This window comes from Harpia harpyja, chromosome 22, assembly GCF_026419915.1.
Source record: "Harpia harpyja isolate bHarHar1 chromosome 22, bHarHar1 primary haplotype, whole genome shotgun sequence".
In the NCBI taxonomy this organism is placed as follows: Eukaryota; Metazoa; Chordata; class Aves; order Accipitriformes; family Accipitridae; genus Harpia; species Harpia harpyja.
Genome location: NC_068961.1, coordinates 2,638,526 through 2,654,055, shown reverse-complemented (window position 1 = coordinate 2,654,055; position 15,530 = coordinate 2,638,526). Strand labels below are relative to the sequence as shown.

Here is a 15,530-nt window from a genome sequence, read left to right as displayed (position 1 = left end):
TCAGTTTGCTTAAAGAGGTTGGAATACAGTTCTAGACTTGTTGAAAAACCAAAAGGAACAGTATCTTTCCTACCTCTTTCTTGCCTACTCCCTTTATGCAACTCACTAACTTGGCTTAAATACTGTGATAATGATTTAATTGCCTACATACTGCCTGTTAATGCTGCTTAAAAAAAATCATACCCTTCTTGGATTTCCTGGGTTGAAGTCTGTGTAGCCCAAGTCTTGGCCTCAGAAAAAGGGAAAGTTGTTTTTTTCTTTTATGAAAGACATGTGGTATTAGGAGCAGGACAATTCTCAGGGACTTAAGCGGCCAAGGATATGTGAGGAGAACAGCAGTGCAGGGGATTGCCACTAACACTGCTTGGATCCTGCTTCTCAGACAGAATTGCAATTTTGCATGTGCCTGACTGACACATGTACAATATCTGATGTGCAAAGCCAGGATTTGTGCATACGCATCCCTGTTGCATGAGGAAATGGAAAACTTTGCTGAGACACAAGATACATACCACATGCAAAGCTCGAATTTCTGCACTAGCTACAATAAAGCTAGCCTTACGTATGACCTTCCTGAGTGCTTTGCAGGCTAGAAAGATAGAATAATATTGTCAAGAGTGGTTTGGAAGATTTCAGAACAAGAAATGCGGTGCCCAAGGATTTAAGAATTGCTATTGTACATTAGAAGCCTGACAAGTGTGGGTGGGTGGGACGGAAAGTCAGCCTGTTATGCAGAATCATGATCACTAAGGGCAGAGTGATGGCTAGGGTGTGAGAAGGGGGTTACATTGCGAAGCACTGGGATAAGTGAGACAGCAATACCTGCAGTCAATATAAATCAGTTCAGATCTTAATCATCACTGTATACCACAAGGGCTGGGGAGGAAAGAGGCTGTTTATCCCTTGTTGCTTCTCCCTCCCAAACTGTCACCAGCTGCCCTACACTTCTGCTTTAGGGGCACGGCCCCTGCAGCCCCTTCTTCTTCCTCCTCCCTCATCAGATTTTACCATGGGCTGCCTTTTTCCTGGCACACCACTTCGTCTATGTCCCACCACTGGCACCCTGGTGTGACGACATAAGCAAGTGCTGCACATCTTTGCTACCAGAGCCCCACCGGGTCTATCCCAGGCCCACGAGCCCCCCAGGTCTCCTCTCAGAGTTGAGGTGCATTCACTACAGAGTCCATTGCTCTCTAGTAGCAGGTCTTTGAATGCGCCCTTAAAAATGTCCTTTGCTGGGTTGTCTGTGAAAAGCTGAACTGCAACAAGGAAGTGGTACCTTCAGCTTGCGGTGCTGATCAGTGTTGCCTCATTTGCTCTCTTATATGATCATCCCTGTCCATCTTCTGCACAGCTTCTACTTAACGGGACCACGAAAAGCCTTTAGTAAGCTCTCTGGTTGGAGCCGTGTGTAGCAGAAACCACAGATGAGGTTGCTGGGCACTACATCCATTAAACCTATAATAAGCAGAAGTATAAACACCAATATCAAGCAACATTTGACCTGGTCCGTCTTGATTGATCTCTTGCAATAAGCAGCGTCTCAGCTGTTCTGGCTCTTCACAGTTGTCTCAGAACACGTTAGCAGAGTGCTCAGGCCCCATATGCACCAGTAAAAATGTGAAGTATTCAAGTATGGCCCGTGTTACGGGTTAGCATTTGTTCAGGAAACAGTGAGCACACTTTTTAGATTTCTCTTGTGATAACCAAATAATAAGAGGTCCCAGACTGGGAAGGCGTTCAGGGGAAAGAGTTAAGACTCTTGGCCCAGCTTGCTTGTTCTCACGTTTCCTTCCCAGTCTGTAGAGTTGTTTTCTTCCTTTCCCCTCTGCAATGCTTTCTGCCCTGTGTCATGCAGTAACACGTCTTCCTGGGGTGTGACATGGACATGTTCAAAACCTCCTGGTGACAGTAAGCAGAAACAAAGCTTGAGAGAGCCTGTTCCTGTCAGCCAGCTGGGCATCGTCATGCAGGTACTGTGGCTGTAAAGCCCAGTGCATTTTCCATGGTGAGCTGCTGCTCCCCTGCTTGCAGCGGATTTGCAAAATCTCCTGTGCCGGATGCAGAGCGTTGTGTTTGCGAATGAGAAATCCTCCTCTCCCCTTTTCTCATCTATTATCAGTGATCTCTGGTGTGTCCAAAGCAAAACAAACCCCAGAGAATAAAAAGCACTGAAAATGCTGCTTTAGACCACAGAAGACTTTTGCAGTCAAGTTCACAGCCAGGACACAAGCTGTATTTGCGGCCAGCCCTCGTCACTTCCTCGCCAGCTCCCCACACAGTTCTGGGCATGCTGGGGTGCGTGGGGGACCTGATTCTGCAGAGGTGCTCGGGAAGGCACCAGGAGCAGCCTGGCCGGTTAGCATCCATGTGGCCCTTTGCTGGAGATGCTGGGGGGAATTCCCCGGGGTGCTAGCAAAGGGGAAGGGCCCGGGGGCCACAGGCAGCGGGATGGAAAAGAGGGGCTGAGCACTGGCGGCAGTGCAGGCAGCTGCCCCCAAGAGACAGCAGCAGCGATACCGGTGAGTGATTTTAACAGCAGTTTTGACCAAGGTAGACCAATTACTTCCAGCACAGTCCTGGCTCTGCAGCTAACTCGGCTGATGTCTGTGCAGAGCGGACGTGCCACAAAGACACGATGACACGGAGCAGACGGGACCACAAAGAGAGTGCCACCAGTGCTGGAATGGGAAACCAGGGCTCTTCATCTTTAGGTATATTGGCCTCAATGTAACTCAGTCGATGCATGTACCTGGTGCACTTGGACCCTTGTATCCCTGCATGATGCTCCTCTGGACAGCCACTATGCTGGGGATGGGAGACACAGAGAGGAAAGATCCCAGGACAAACAAGAGATTTAGGGTTATCCGAATGGTACAAGGCACCATGGAAACCAAGTTCCCAGACCACCTCCCATTACCTGTCTCCAGCCTGCTTGAGGAAAGCAGTAAAACCCCTGCAAGAAGTAGTGTCAAATAAGCTGTTCTCTACAGCAAATGGAGATGACTGTAAACCTACAATGACCCAGTTTACTATCCTTTCCAGAGTATTTCTTGTTGGCCATTTAAATGCCTGCTCCCTGGGTTGATTTAGAGAGGCGTTCAGCAAGCCCTCCTGGGCATAAAGCAGTCTTAGCAGTGTTTTTCATCCCAGCCAATGTCCCTTCCTCTACCATCATCACCCCAGGATTACTTCACAGCCAGCAAAAGCCAAAAGCCTGAGACAAAAGCGATGACAGCGGTCTCCCAGGCTAACGTGGTCCAGGGGCTCGGCAGCTGGGCACCAGCTTGCCTGTGGGCTGGGGAATCTCAGAGGTTTTCTCCCATAGGGTGGCCCAGTGCCTGGGGAATCTCAGAGGATGTTTCTGCTGCAGAAACGCAGAGCAGGGCTGGGGATTTTGGTGCTGGGTGGGCAGTGGTCTTGGCTGGTGACTCCTTTCCTGGGGAGCAAACAGCCGGCACCACCAAGCACGTACAGGTTCAAGGCTGTATGTGCTGTCGAGGAACGATTCGAGAAGGGATTAAAAGTGTCTGAAAGCACCACTGCAGCAATGAGTCCGCTACACTTCTATGTAGAGAGACCCTTTTGCTAAGTACCGCCAGGAGAGGCATTTACTTGTTGCTTACACGTCAAAAAACATCATCTGTGCTGTGGTCCCTGCAAATTCATCCTCAGCACTTTCCTGTTGCTTTCCTCTCGGATAATATTTTCCCAGTGCAAGAGATCTCACTTCATTCCCTCTGTTCCGCAGAAATAAAACATAAACAAGAGCACGATGTAAACACGCGGGTCTCCTGTGTAAAGCTCTATTAAGCAGTGCTCCTGCTCCGGGCTGGATGAATCACCCTGAGCAGGGCTGTTTCTAAGCACACGCCATATGTGCTTTAAAGCAAAATAGGAAATACCTGCGCTTCAGTCTTATAATACTTGTGCTTGAATCAAAGCAGACGATTCGTAGCCAGGGTCGGGTTCACAAGAAAGGGCAAGGTTGCTAGAAAATCATAATGATAAAGCTTCCTGTTTTTAAAGATGGATTTCAAAAATGATTTTTGCTGCCTCAGAGAAGGAAATGGATGCCTGCTAGCTGAAAAGTACCTTACTATTTCTCCTCGCATTTGTGTGCCAAAAAGTCACACAAACAAGTGATTTGTGCTAGAAATGAGAGGAGGCTTCCTTTTGGAGTTTTCAGCTACAGCAAAATTACTGCACGCTTGCAAAATTAAGGCTGCTCTGTTTTCTGCTGTTATGCAAACTTTAGGCTTTCTCCCTGGCAACGTGGAGTGCCCTTAAGAGCCAGAAGTGCTCAATGTCTTATGACTTTATTTTCCATATATACACAATGATTAAAACAAAAGACAGCTGTTCATTTCAGGAAAAAAGCCACCATGTAATAAATCTTTTGTGCTGCACAATAATAACTCTCCTCTTCAGGCAGACACAATTTAGCGTAAGAGTTGTCTGCCTTTGGTACTACTTACCATAAGAAGATATTCTTTTATTTCTAAATATATGGGAAAGATGGCTGCACATTACAGAGCTGCCATTCATGTTACCGATAGAAGGTGAAATCTCACTTATTTTTTTCTTCTTAAATGACACTTCACCAAAGACATGATGTGCTTTCTGTGTCCTGAAATAAGTACCCACTGATCGTTTTTCACCAATGTCATCATGTGCTTTTGCGATACAGGTGACAGATCTTGTGTTTGTTCCCATTTTGCTGTGAATCACCTTGAATCGGTCCACCAGAAGAGTCTGAATCACCTCTTTGCCACCAAGGCTCACCTTGGCCGTGCTGGGAGGAGCAAGGCAGGAGGAAGCAAAGTGCTGAGTGTTTTCCTGGTTACCCAGCTCAGAAACTATTGTATTTTACTCCAGATTGGAAGGGGTGGGAGTAAGCTGGGACATCATCAGCTCCTCTTCCACCTGGCCATGAGCTGTGCCCATGGCAAATATCTGGTTTGCTTCAGTGCTCCAGGAGCACCAGAGGTGGGGTGTTTCCCACAGCCAGGCTGTCATGTAAAGTCAGGGCTTGTCCTTCCTGGGGAATTAATCTGCACTACGTGTTTCAATTTGAAGGGTAGCCATAAAACTGAGGGGACACCTGTCTTTGGAATAAGGTTGGTTTTCATTCATTCTGCCCTGGTTCTGACCAGAGCAGAGTAACTATTCATAATCAATAAGAACAGTTATAGTAAAATCATCTCGTTTCAAAATGAGGCATCCATCATGGGACATGTTCTTCAGCAGAAACTGTAGAATTGTTTCGTCAGTCAATATTTCCCCATATGAAGAGTGTCCGCTGTCCGTATCCTCAAGGCTTGGGGTGACTTGAACACCCGAAGCACCATCAATACCATCAAGTGTCCCCCCAGTTTCCCCAGAGCACACACCCTCACAGGGCCATATCACCACAAAACAGATCCAATAAGACAAGCTGAATGACGTGGCAGTTACTGGGACAAGCACATTGTGGCAGAAGCTTGCAGAATTTCATGGCAATGCTTTGATACCAACTCTAAAATGCTCGGATGCGAAAGGACCCTGGATGCATTAGGTCCTTGACAAAGCAAGTTTTGCTTTTGTTTTGAACCACTGCTGTAGAGAACTCATGTAGCTAGGAAACACTGAGTCAGCCTGCTTGGTTTAATCATTTCTCAGACTCTGCAGGTAAGCTCCATGAACATCTCTGTGGATTTTGAGGGAGGTAAGGCTTTATATGCCAGGTGTTGTAGAGGATCTAGTGATCCTTCTGCTTGATTTCAACTGTGCTATAGAAGATGGTACATACAGTTCTTTGTTGGGTCCCTCCTACACAGTCCCTCCTGGGTCTCTCTTCTTGGAGGCAGAAGATAAATGCGGAGTCACCTCGAATCTTTTTTTTTCAGGGTACTTGTTGTACAAGTAGGTGATTCAATACAAAGAAGGTACAAAGAAGGTAATTTGCATAGATCTGATGTTTTAGAAACGGGGGTACTTATGAAATGGTGTGTGAATTCAGGGTCATGGTTTGTCTTCTGGAAAGTCAGTTCTGAAGCTCAGACTTGGAGCCAGGTGCTCTTTTCAGACCACTTGCTAGGCTCAGCAGATAAGAAGTATGGGAATGGATAAACCATTTAAGGAAAAATAAAAAGAAATCCCAAGAGGTCTTTTTCAGGTTTGTTTGCTTTTTGAAAAATGCCTTCAAACTGGTAAAACTCAGATCGGCTTCCGAGAAGCTTCTGTGCATTTAGAACCTATTCCAAATATAGCCTTGTGTATTTTCATGCTAAAACTTTGCAAAACCTACTGTAGGAGGCCTGCACTTCTGGTTTTATATCTCTGTAGCTCATCTCCTAACAGTGGAGTTACCACTGATTCACCTTCTGAGAACTGGATAAGGGTCATTCATGGAGTTCTTGCCCCACTTGTGCCATATTTTAAATGCCTGGATTTGGTCAAGAGGTGCTCCTTTCCACATCGGGAGCACTTCGGACTTGTGGTCCTCTTGTCTGCAGCTAAAACCAGGGAAAAGTAAGGAAGAAAAAAGTACGGCTGGAGCATCTGCAACTATTGGAGCAGCTCAGGGATTATGAAGTGGATCATTTTAAGATGATGTGTTTTATATTGGGAATGGATGTGTGGCCAAATGTCCTAAGGACTGTGTGAACTATCAAGGCAGTTTAAAGCAAACTTTGCCTGTTTATATCCCACATGTAGTCCACAAGAATGAAGGCATTCAGCAACTATTTATGAGCATGCCTATACTGCTAAGTAAAGGGGAAGGAGGGAGGACACACAAGACTGGACCCTGGTCACCTGCTCTGCCCCAGTGTTAACTCACTGCCTAACCCTGGTTTGGGCCACTCCAACAAGAGAAATCTGCTCTGGAGGGGACCATGAGACTTGGCTTGGTGGTGGGAGATGAGTCACTGCGTTTCTTTTATGCAGTAATAAAGACACAGCATCTCGACCGTCTCGCCAGATTCTCCCATTCCCTTGTAACATAAGCAAATTTAAGACAAATGAAAAAGCAAAGATTAATGTAGAACACTTAAAACAATCAGTAAGACTGTAGTTCAGTCATGTGGGGAGCTGGTCTCTTTTGTTGAGTACCACATAAAAAGTCCAGCTGGTCCATGATGCAGAGAACTGATCTGGCAGAAATGCACTCTGCTGATTTGGACCAGATGCCCTCCAGAAGGACTGGATGACCTTGAGACAGTCCCTCCAACCTCAACCATTCTGTGATTGAAAATGTCTGTGAAAATTTCTGGAGGGTTAACTTTGTCCCAGAAAACTTTATGCCTCATCTGGTATATGCTTGTCCATGCTACTCTAATTTTGCCCTGAGAATTTCTGTTCTCACAGCTGGAATGGCGTGAACATAGAACCCAAAGAATGAGATAAACACCTTGCTAGGAACTATGCCTTATTCAACCAAAATGCCGTTTTATGCCCAGCCTATGTCCAAAACACACCTGACTGCTGGTGTATATTTCTGATACGGATCATGTTCAAGAGTCAAATGGGAGCTGCAACTTTTCCTTTCTAGCCACTGGACTTCAATAACCTGTAGTCATGTTCTGGGGAGGTGGACTGAGGACTGGGAGTTTCAAGCCACAAGACTGGCTTGAAATCTGCTCTGAACTTGTGGCCGTGAACAGACACATGTGCATACACCAGGAGGCCAAGCCTCAGTGGAGAGAGAATAACACCAGAAGACATTCACATAGCAATCAGTCCGCCGGAGTTTTTAATGGACCATGACCCTGGTTTAGAAAAAGAAAAGAAACCTTTCTGCAGGCCAAGCACACCTCTAAATACACACCTGGAACTCAAGACGTTTGGGGTGGGAACAGAGCAGTTTTGCTTCACAAAGAATCCTGGAAGGCCTTGGGGGAAGGTGGAATGAGATTACTTTTCTTAATAGTCTTATTTAATATAGCTGAAGGGAGGTGTTCTTACTCTGTAATATTACAAACACTTCAGAAAAAAACCAACATAGGGCTAGAGTGTGCAGTGCAGGCTGGAGCTAAAAACCGCTTAAACTTTGGGATTCACTTCTCTCCTACCCTAAAGATCCTGAACAGCAATAATGCCAATGTACTTCTGATCATGTGTGTCAGCTCGCTAAGACCATGTTTCCATCAGTTAATGCTTTGAAACCACCAGCAAAATTTGCAGTTGCTGCCTGGTTGTGACCTGGATGCTGGTGCACTAGAATTGGGAAGGACCAAATAACTCTGTCCCAGATGACCTAGCACAAGTGTGAAGAACATAAGAGCAGCAGGAGAAAATTTTAGGCTGGGATTTTAGAACAGTTACACTGAAAGCAATTGCACACCATTAGTATACATCCTATTTAACACAGGTTAGCTGGAATGAGCCTACCGTTTGCCATGCATGCTCTGAGATGTGAGAAGAATGGCAGTCCATTAACATTCACTGCATCCCCCCTTTTCATGTTCTTAGGTATTTTATCATGAAACTCTTTCTTACTTTTATACATGCAAGTCGTTTTGTGGGTTTGTTGGTTAGTTTGGTTTATATGTAAATGATCTTTTACAAAAGACACTTGTTTGTTTTTCAAATGTTTAGAGCTAGCTATTTAAGCTCACAGTTTGGTTATATTTTTGAGTGATGCTTAGTTCAGCATATTAGTAAACCTCATGGTATAGGAAGTATTGAACAGGCAGAGATTTCTCAGTCATTGTGAAGGGTGTGTTATGTGTAAGAAGTAGCCCAGACTTAACAACTGATGGATAGTCACAACCTTAGCTAGGTGGAAAATAGCTCAGACTTCTAAGAAATGGGAGTGAAATGACCACCTAGCTTGCCCAAGCTATTTTTTGGTGGCCTAAGCAAAAAGATAACCCCAAACAACCTAAAATAAAGGAAGAAAAGAGATGTCTGAGGAGGTCTGCACTAGGATTCCTGACACACTGTTGCTGTGTGGGCAATATAGAAACCAGGCTTATTTCAAAGTGAGGCCAAAATGAAGAGAAGTGGAGGCCTGTGCTAAGGGCAGCCCGAAGTCCCAGAAGGGAACTGCCTTCATCTGTCACAGATGACAAGCTTAGTTTAGCAATGGGAAGTTTATTTGAGATGCCAATAAGTAAAGGACTCCTCCAAGTTGTTTGCTAATTTGGATTAAGGAGGGAAATACTTTAAACTCTTGTCATAGACACCAGCTGCAAGCCCCCGCTAGGAGAAATTCAGCAAATTTTCTTGTTCCAAGCAGCAATGCCACTGCACAAATCCTGATCTTTGGACTATAAATTAAGCAAAGGTTGCACGTTTGACATATGGCAAACAGAACATCATTTATGATCTTTATGAACACCATTTATGAACTTTAAAGTGCCCAGTGGTAGATTCTCATCCAAAGTTCATGCAAATCCCAAAGCTGCTAGAGCTGCATAATTATTCACTTCACAAGGAATTAGTGGCAATGGGGACTGATTTTCAAGTAAGGAGAATTTGGGGTTTCTCCTTAATTTTGATCTTGTTACGGATATTAGTTTTTTAAAAAATATTTCACGTGCAGATTATTTTGCAGCAAAAGCAAAACTCTCAAGCACTAACCAGATTCTGACCTGATGAGCGAGGAGCAGTTTGATTTCTCTTCTGCTTTTAGCAGCCTCTGGGATTACTTTTGCTTTCAGAGAGGCAAAGTTGAGCAACTGTTGCAGGGTATTCATTCCCAGCAAGCAACCTGTTTTTAAAATTCAAGCAAACATGATTCTCCCTCAGTGTCTGTGAATTCCAGACATCCAGCTGGGTGCTGCTGATAATGAAATGGAACTGACAGCTACATCCCAGCTGTCCCAACTCAGAGTTAACTTCTCTGTTTCATAAAGAGAAAACCAGCCCTGAGTCTTGCCAGTATCCCAAGGGGGAACGGGGTGATTGGGCATCAGAAATGGTATCTGGCACGGGTGAAAGTAGAATGGTAAGTAAGTGGTAAAGTAAGAGATCTTGCACTTTCATGGGTGAAAAAAAGCAATCAGCCTTTTAATGTTGAGTAAAGTATGAAGCAATCCATCAACTTCACATGCAATATATTTCCTTTCCATTCGCATCCTTGCCTGGTATACTCCTCTGAACCAAAATATTAATGTTGAGGCTGGATGCACCACGGGGTCTGATGAGAGGATGATTTCTGTGGACGTAGAGCAATACTTCTCCAGCAGCGCCAGGCTCCAGCAGCAATGCATATTCACGGCTGTCCCTCTGAGCATGTACAAATGTGGTTCTTTGTTCCATCAGCTGCTCTGCGTGTGACAGGGAGCTGTTTCGGAAACAGGAGTTCCTTGTTTGTGCTGTCCTGAGGATGAATGAATATATATCTACTTCGTAAGATATCCTCACATTGAAAGTCCAGCCTTTCAGCCATGAAGAGTTAAAATTGCTACAGCCTTTTTAAAGAGCTATCAATTTTGTGACTGCATTCTTGTCCCCTCCCTCCAGTTTTGGTGAGTAGTACATGCCAGCCCTGATGTCCCTCAGCGCTTTGCATTTACAATTGTATGGAAACAGCAGCGGTTACTCATGTATGCTCCTGTCTGCTTTCTTCCTTGTCAACTGATTGCTGTTCTTAAGGCACGCAGGGCGAATCTGTTAGTCATAACCTTCCCTGGATGCAGCTATCCTTACGGATGAAGGAGGGTACTGTTGGGGCTGTAGCATCCCTCAAAGATATTTGCAGCCTCAGTTTCCTGTCCTGAATCATTTTTCTACATGAATTGACTCTTATTTTTTTAAGCTTCTAAAAAATTGCTTTTCTAGCTCTCCTCTCTCCAGTCTGTGATCCCAGTGGAGGAATTTTTGCAGGACTTGATTGCCTCTATTTCCTAATAATTACTTGCTAATTACCTTTTGCCAGTGAACATTTGCTAATAATTACCACAGTGGTATCTAACAGAACACTTCCTCCCTGTAAGAAGCATTTAATATATCTATAGTAACTGTGGAATGACATCTGGTGTATAGAAACTTTTTGAGTGGAATACCAATGCAAGTTAGCAGTGGATTTAAATGATCTGCACATGACTTTTTAAGAGGCAACTCAGCATACATGAAATCAGAAAAAATATTTTAGACCAAAAAACCAAGTTTTGCATGCCCAATTTCATAAATGTTGCCTTTCCTTGACGAAGGACATTTGTTTTCAGTTTAGTGTCTACCGCTAAAGGTATTTTAATGTTGTTATACTTTGATACCTGCCATTAGCACATCCAGATGAACTAAAGCAAACCAATCCAATGCCACGGTATGTTCTAGAGGGGACAGGTGACACTGTGGGATGTTTCCACAGAAAAACCACACTGCTGACAGGCGTAGAGTAATCTGGGATAAACTGGCCAGGAGCCAGGGAATATGGCTATATGGCTAGCTCTCCTTCCTACAGAGGTAGATGCTGCATCATAACCCGTGATTTGTCAATGTTACCAGAGCTATGTGAGCTGCTCCTGCAAGGTGTGCAGCACAGCGTTACCTCTCGTCTGCTAGAGCACGGAGGGAGAAAGGAGGTGCAGCAGGCACTCAGAGCAGGAGAGCCACCATCCGAGCACCAGTTTAGCCTGCATACATACTTTCCTACACAGAAATGCTCTTTTGCAATTCCTCATCACCATTGCAGATGCCTGGTTCCTCTAGGGCAGAAGGGGGAAGTGGGATTTAGTGTCTCAAAAATGTGTTTGGCTTTTGTAGCATTTTGTCTTTACTACCCAACAGCGCCCATTGAGGTCAGAGCGCTGCACTCACCTTCGCTGTACGCACACTAACACGGACTGAAGAAAACGTCTCTGTGTTGCAGGCCAGTGGTTTTTTTCTCCTCCCCATAATCATTTTAAGCACCATGTAATCTGTGGTACAGAAGTACATCTACTCAGGTGCAGGACGGCAGAGCTCTGAACATGAACAGGCTGCCCAGGGAAGTGGTTGAGTCACCATCCCTGGAGCTATTTAAAAGATGTGTGGACGTGGTGCTTAGGGATATGGTTTCGTGGTGGACTTGGCAGTGCTAGGTTTAGAGTTGGACTTGATGATCTTAAAGGTCTTTTCCAACCTAAATGATTCTATGATTCTATGTTGTGCACAGAACACACAAAAGAAGATTCTGCCACTGCTGAATTAGTCCTTTCGGATCTTTAGGCCTAAATTAAGATTGCAGCTTTCATGTCATTTGCTGAAATTTATTAACCATAATCTCATTTCTCTTCTCTTTGTGTTGTGTAGCAGAGCTGATGTGCTGATACCAACACGCCCTGAGGAGCAGATTTATGCCACAGAACATTTCCCAGACAGCAATGGCAGGGTGACCGGAGGAGCATGGATGAATGAAAGAAGCTATGCCAGAGCACAGAGATCTGAGCCTACCATCACGAGGTCAAACGAATACCTTTGTTCCTTGAAGTTGTTCTACAGTGCAGACACAATGTGAGTGAGGGGAAGAGAAACAAAATGTCAGTAGCCTAGGTTTGGCAGCATGAGACCCCGTGAAACACCTAGGCTCTTTAGGACAGCCAGAACGGTGTGGAGCTATTCGGACATGGGTCACCGAAACGTTCCCCCAAAAGACAGAGTGGAGCGCTGGTAGGGTCTCAGGTTGAGCGTGGTGTGAGGACTAGTGTTGAAAGCCTGAAAGGAGATGGGCTGCTGGGGCTTACCGCAAGCAAGCATTAGAGGAGGCTCTATTTCCCTGCAACCTCCTGTCTCCTATTCCCCATTTCTCACATTGTGGCTTTCCACTAAAATACAGTATGTGTTGGCATTTCACCATGGGAAGAGGGAGAGGGTCCTACGAGGATCCCCTCACCCTTGCTGATAAACCCACCTCCGATTCATCAGGATTGAAAGTAACCCATGGGAGGAAAAGAAAAGTGAGGCTGTGGGTGATGCTCATGGTCTGCCCGAGGATGCTTTACACAAATAGGGTCAAGGTCAGATTGTACGTGTGAAAGAAGAATCCAGGGAGACAGTAGTGTGAAACACCTGACAGTGGGGACAACTTTTAGTAGGGAGTTGCAGTACTTGATTATGAATATATATTTACTGTCACCTACTGAGACAAAACATTCCTGAGTAGGGAAGGGACAGAATTTCTTCTCTATCTGTCCAGAAAAGAAGTCACCTTGACTAAATACACTTTTACACAGAAGAACTGCAAAACAAGTTAATAAAACTACTAATGTGACCTTTGTATCTAAAGCACTAGTGACCTTGTTTGCATTTTTTAATTATGATTTTTATGAATTTATGCATCACTTGAAATTATTGAAAAATGAATTTGGATACACAAATTTTACTTGCTTAGAAAAACAGTTCTTGCATATGGCCTCTGTTTAAACAGCAAGGCTAATAACCTTAGAGGAAAAATATTTAATGTATTCCTTGAATGCATGAAATAGCCACAAAAGCACATAACGGTCAGACAAATCTTTTGTACAAATACGACCTCCTATTCGGAACTTTATTTTTAATATAATTATTTATTTACACAAATATTTACAGCGCTGCTGAATTCTGCAAAGATTCTTGTGAACTAAAACCTACTTGTGGAGTTGTTAATGAATAGCAAAATAAAAGTGGTTTTAGACACTGCTTCAATTAATGAGCTGTCTTATTTCCAGAAGTACTCAAATGCCATATTGCTACATTCACCAGATGCATTGAGAGTGTAATAACAGTGATTAATGAGCTATAGCAAGTGACTTATTAGAAGGAACTAAATATATCATTCTTGCTGACTCTGAAAGAGCACCTGCAAATATTTATATGGGAGACTGTGAGATCTTAAATCCGATGTACTGCTGAACAAGGTTGTACCCACCAAGACACATCACTGAGGCTGACAAGATGTCTTCTGGACCACCACACTGGTAAGGGTGAATGATGATAGTGGTGCCAGGCTTGAATAGAGATAAAGGAATTATTAGCCTGGTTCTGGTTTAGGGATAGGATGGTAAGGAAGAGAAAAAAAAATCCAGACGTTTCATGACGGAAAAAAAAATCTTAAAAGCACAATCTATGAAAAGTCCCCAGGTGAAGAGGAATTCCCATCTTTGGGATAAATAAAGCAACTAGAAGGTCTATTGGCATGAGCTGGCTTGTGCTGGCAAGAAGATGCTGAATACCACCAAATATTTGGTGATATCCTCTAACTCTACCACTTTTATGATTCCACAACTTTGCTGTGACATCCAAAAATCAAGCTTACCTCATGTAGGCATGCAGTACCTCAGCTTCAACATGAAGCAAAAGTTCCCAGAAGAGACTATACTTTTTTTTTGTGGCTCCTATCTGTGGTTCCTCACTCTCCCCTGGACTACCAAGAGCCTGCAAAGTGAAGGCTGAGTCAAGCCTTTGGAAAACATCTAGGTCACCACCTAGCAAATGCACCGAGGAGCTTCTGAAGAGAAGCTTAGTAACGCTTCTGCGTCAAGTGTTTCAGCTGCAATGATAATGTGGAGAAACATAGACATACCTGGGGATGGGAGGGTGGAGAAGGAAGAACTTGTTCACTCTCTCTTACTCTCTCCACTCTGAATTTTATATTTTACATGGGTCCAGGTTTTTTCAGATGCAAAGGAGCCTCCTCCCCCATTCTCCCAAGTCATGCTACTGCCTATCCCAGAGCTACAGGCTGTGACGTCTTCTTCCCTCCTGTTCATTTTCAGCTGAAACAGAAAGGCAGGCAGCAGTATGCGGCTGGCACACAGAGGAGCAAAGGAAAATGCTTTTATTTTGTGCCCACAGTTTTTAATTAAGGCTCCAGCAGGATCTTTCTGCACAGGGACCGAGATTACCTAGTACAAAACCGAGAGGTTGGGACGTGGGGAATAGTGAATCCTAAACCAGACAGAACTGTATTCATCAAACCAAAGTGGGCTACTGGGAGGCCAGGGAGCGTTATGGAAATGAGGCGACCGAGTAAAGCAACCTCTAAAGACCCGGGAACAATGGACTGCACTTTCCCAATCTCTGTCTGGGAGGGGAAAACCACGGCGCAGAGCTTCCGTGGCCGTGGCTCCCGCACGTCCCTTTGCTGGCGCGGCAGCTGTTCCTGCACGACGGGAGATCTCTCCTCCGAGCGGTTGACCCAGAGAGGCGATTTCTGCGTGACTGAGCGTGTACACGCTGCTGGGGCTCTGGCAGGCCCTTTTTTTTTTTTTTTTTTGTGGCACCGCAGCCCCGAATTGCTGTTGACTGCCAGGCTAAATAATTTCTCCCTCTCTCTCTCCCCCTTGCCTGTTTATACTCTCAGATTGTTGTGGACAATTACCAGGGCTCGCCTTGGTCATTGTTTCACCAGCTGTTATATTAGCACATATTTTGTGCTCTCAAGTTTTCTACACATGCCATTCACTCCACTTCTTGGGGTTTTTTTCAGAATTTATTCTGTTTTGTTCGAGTACGTTTCATATGGAAGCATTTAAAGCGGTGTGCAAGGATATGTTACCTACCATACCATTCATTATTTGAATTGTGAGAGCAGGGCAACTGTTAAATGCTTCAATTCAACATTAAATTTATTGCAGAGTGTC

At 44.6% G+C, this 15,530-nt stretch overlaps 1 long non-coding RNA gene across 1 annotated transcript; it reads right to left on the bottom strand.

The window, feature by feature from the left end:
* Positions 1–11,327: 11,327 nt before the first annotated feature.
* On the bottom strand, positions 11,328–15,099 carry LOC128135321 (uncharacterized). Its single transcript, XR_008233052.1, has 3 exons — positions 14,471–15,099; positions 14,204–14,322; positions 11,328–12,333 (listed from the first exon to the last, which is right to left on the bottom strand). It is a non-coding gene; the product is annotated as an uncharacterized LOC128135321 (long non-coding RNA).
* Between the last annotated feature and the right edge of the window lie 431 nt (positions 15,100–15,530).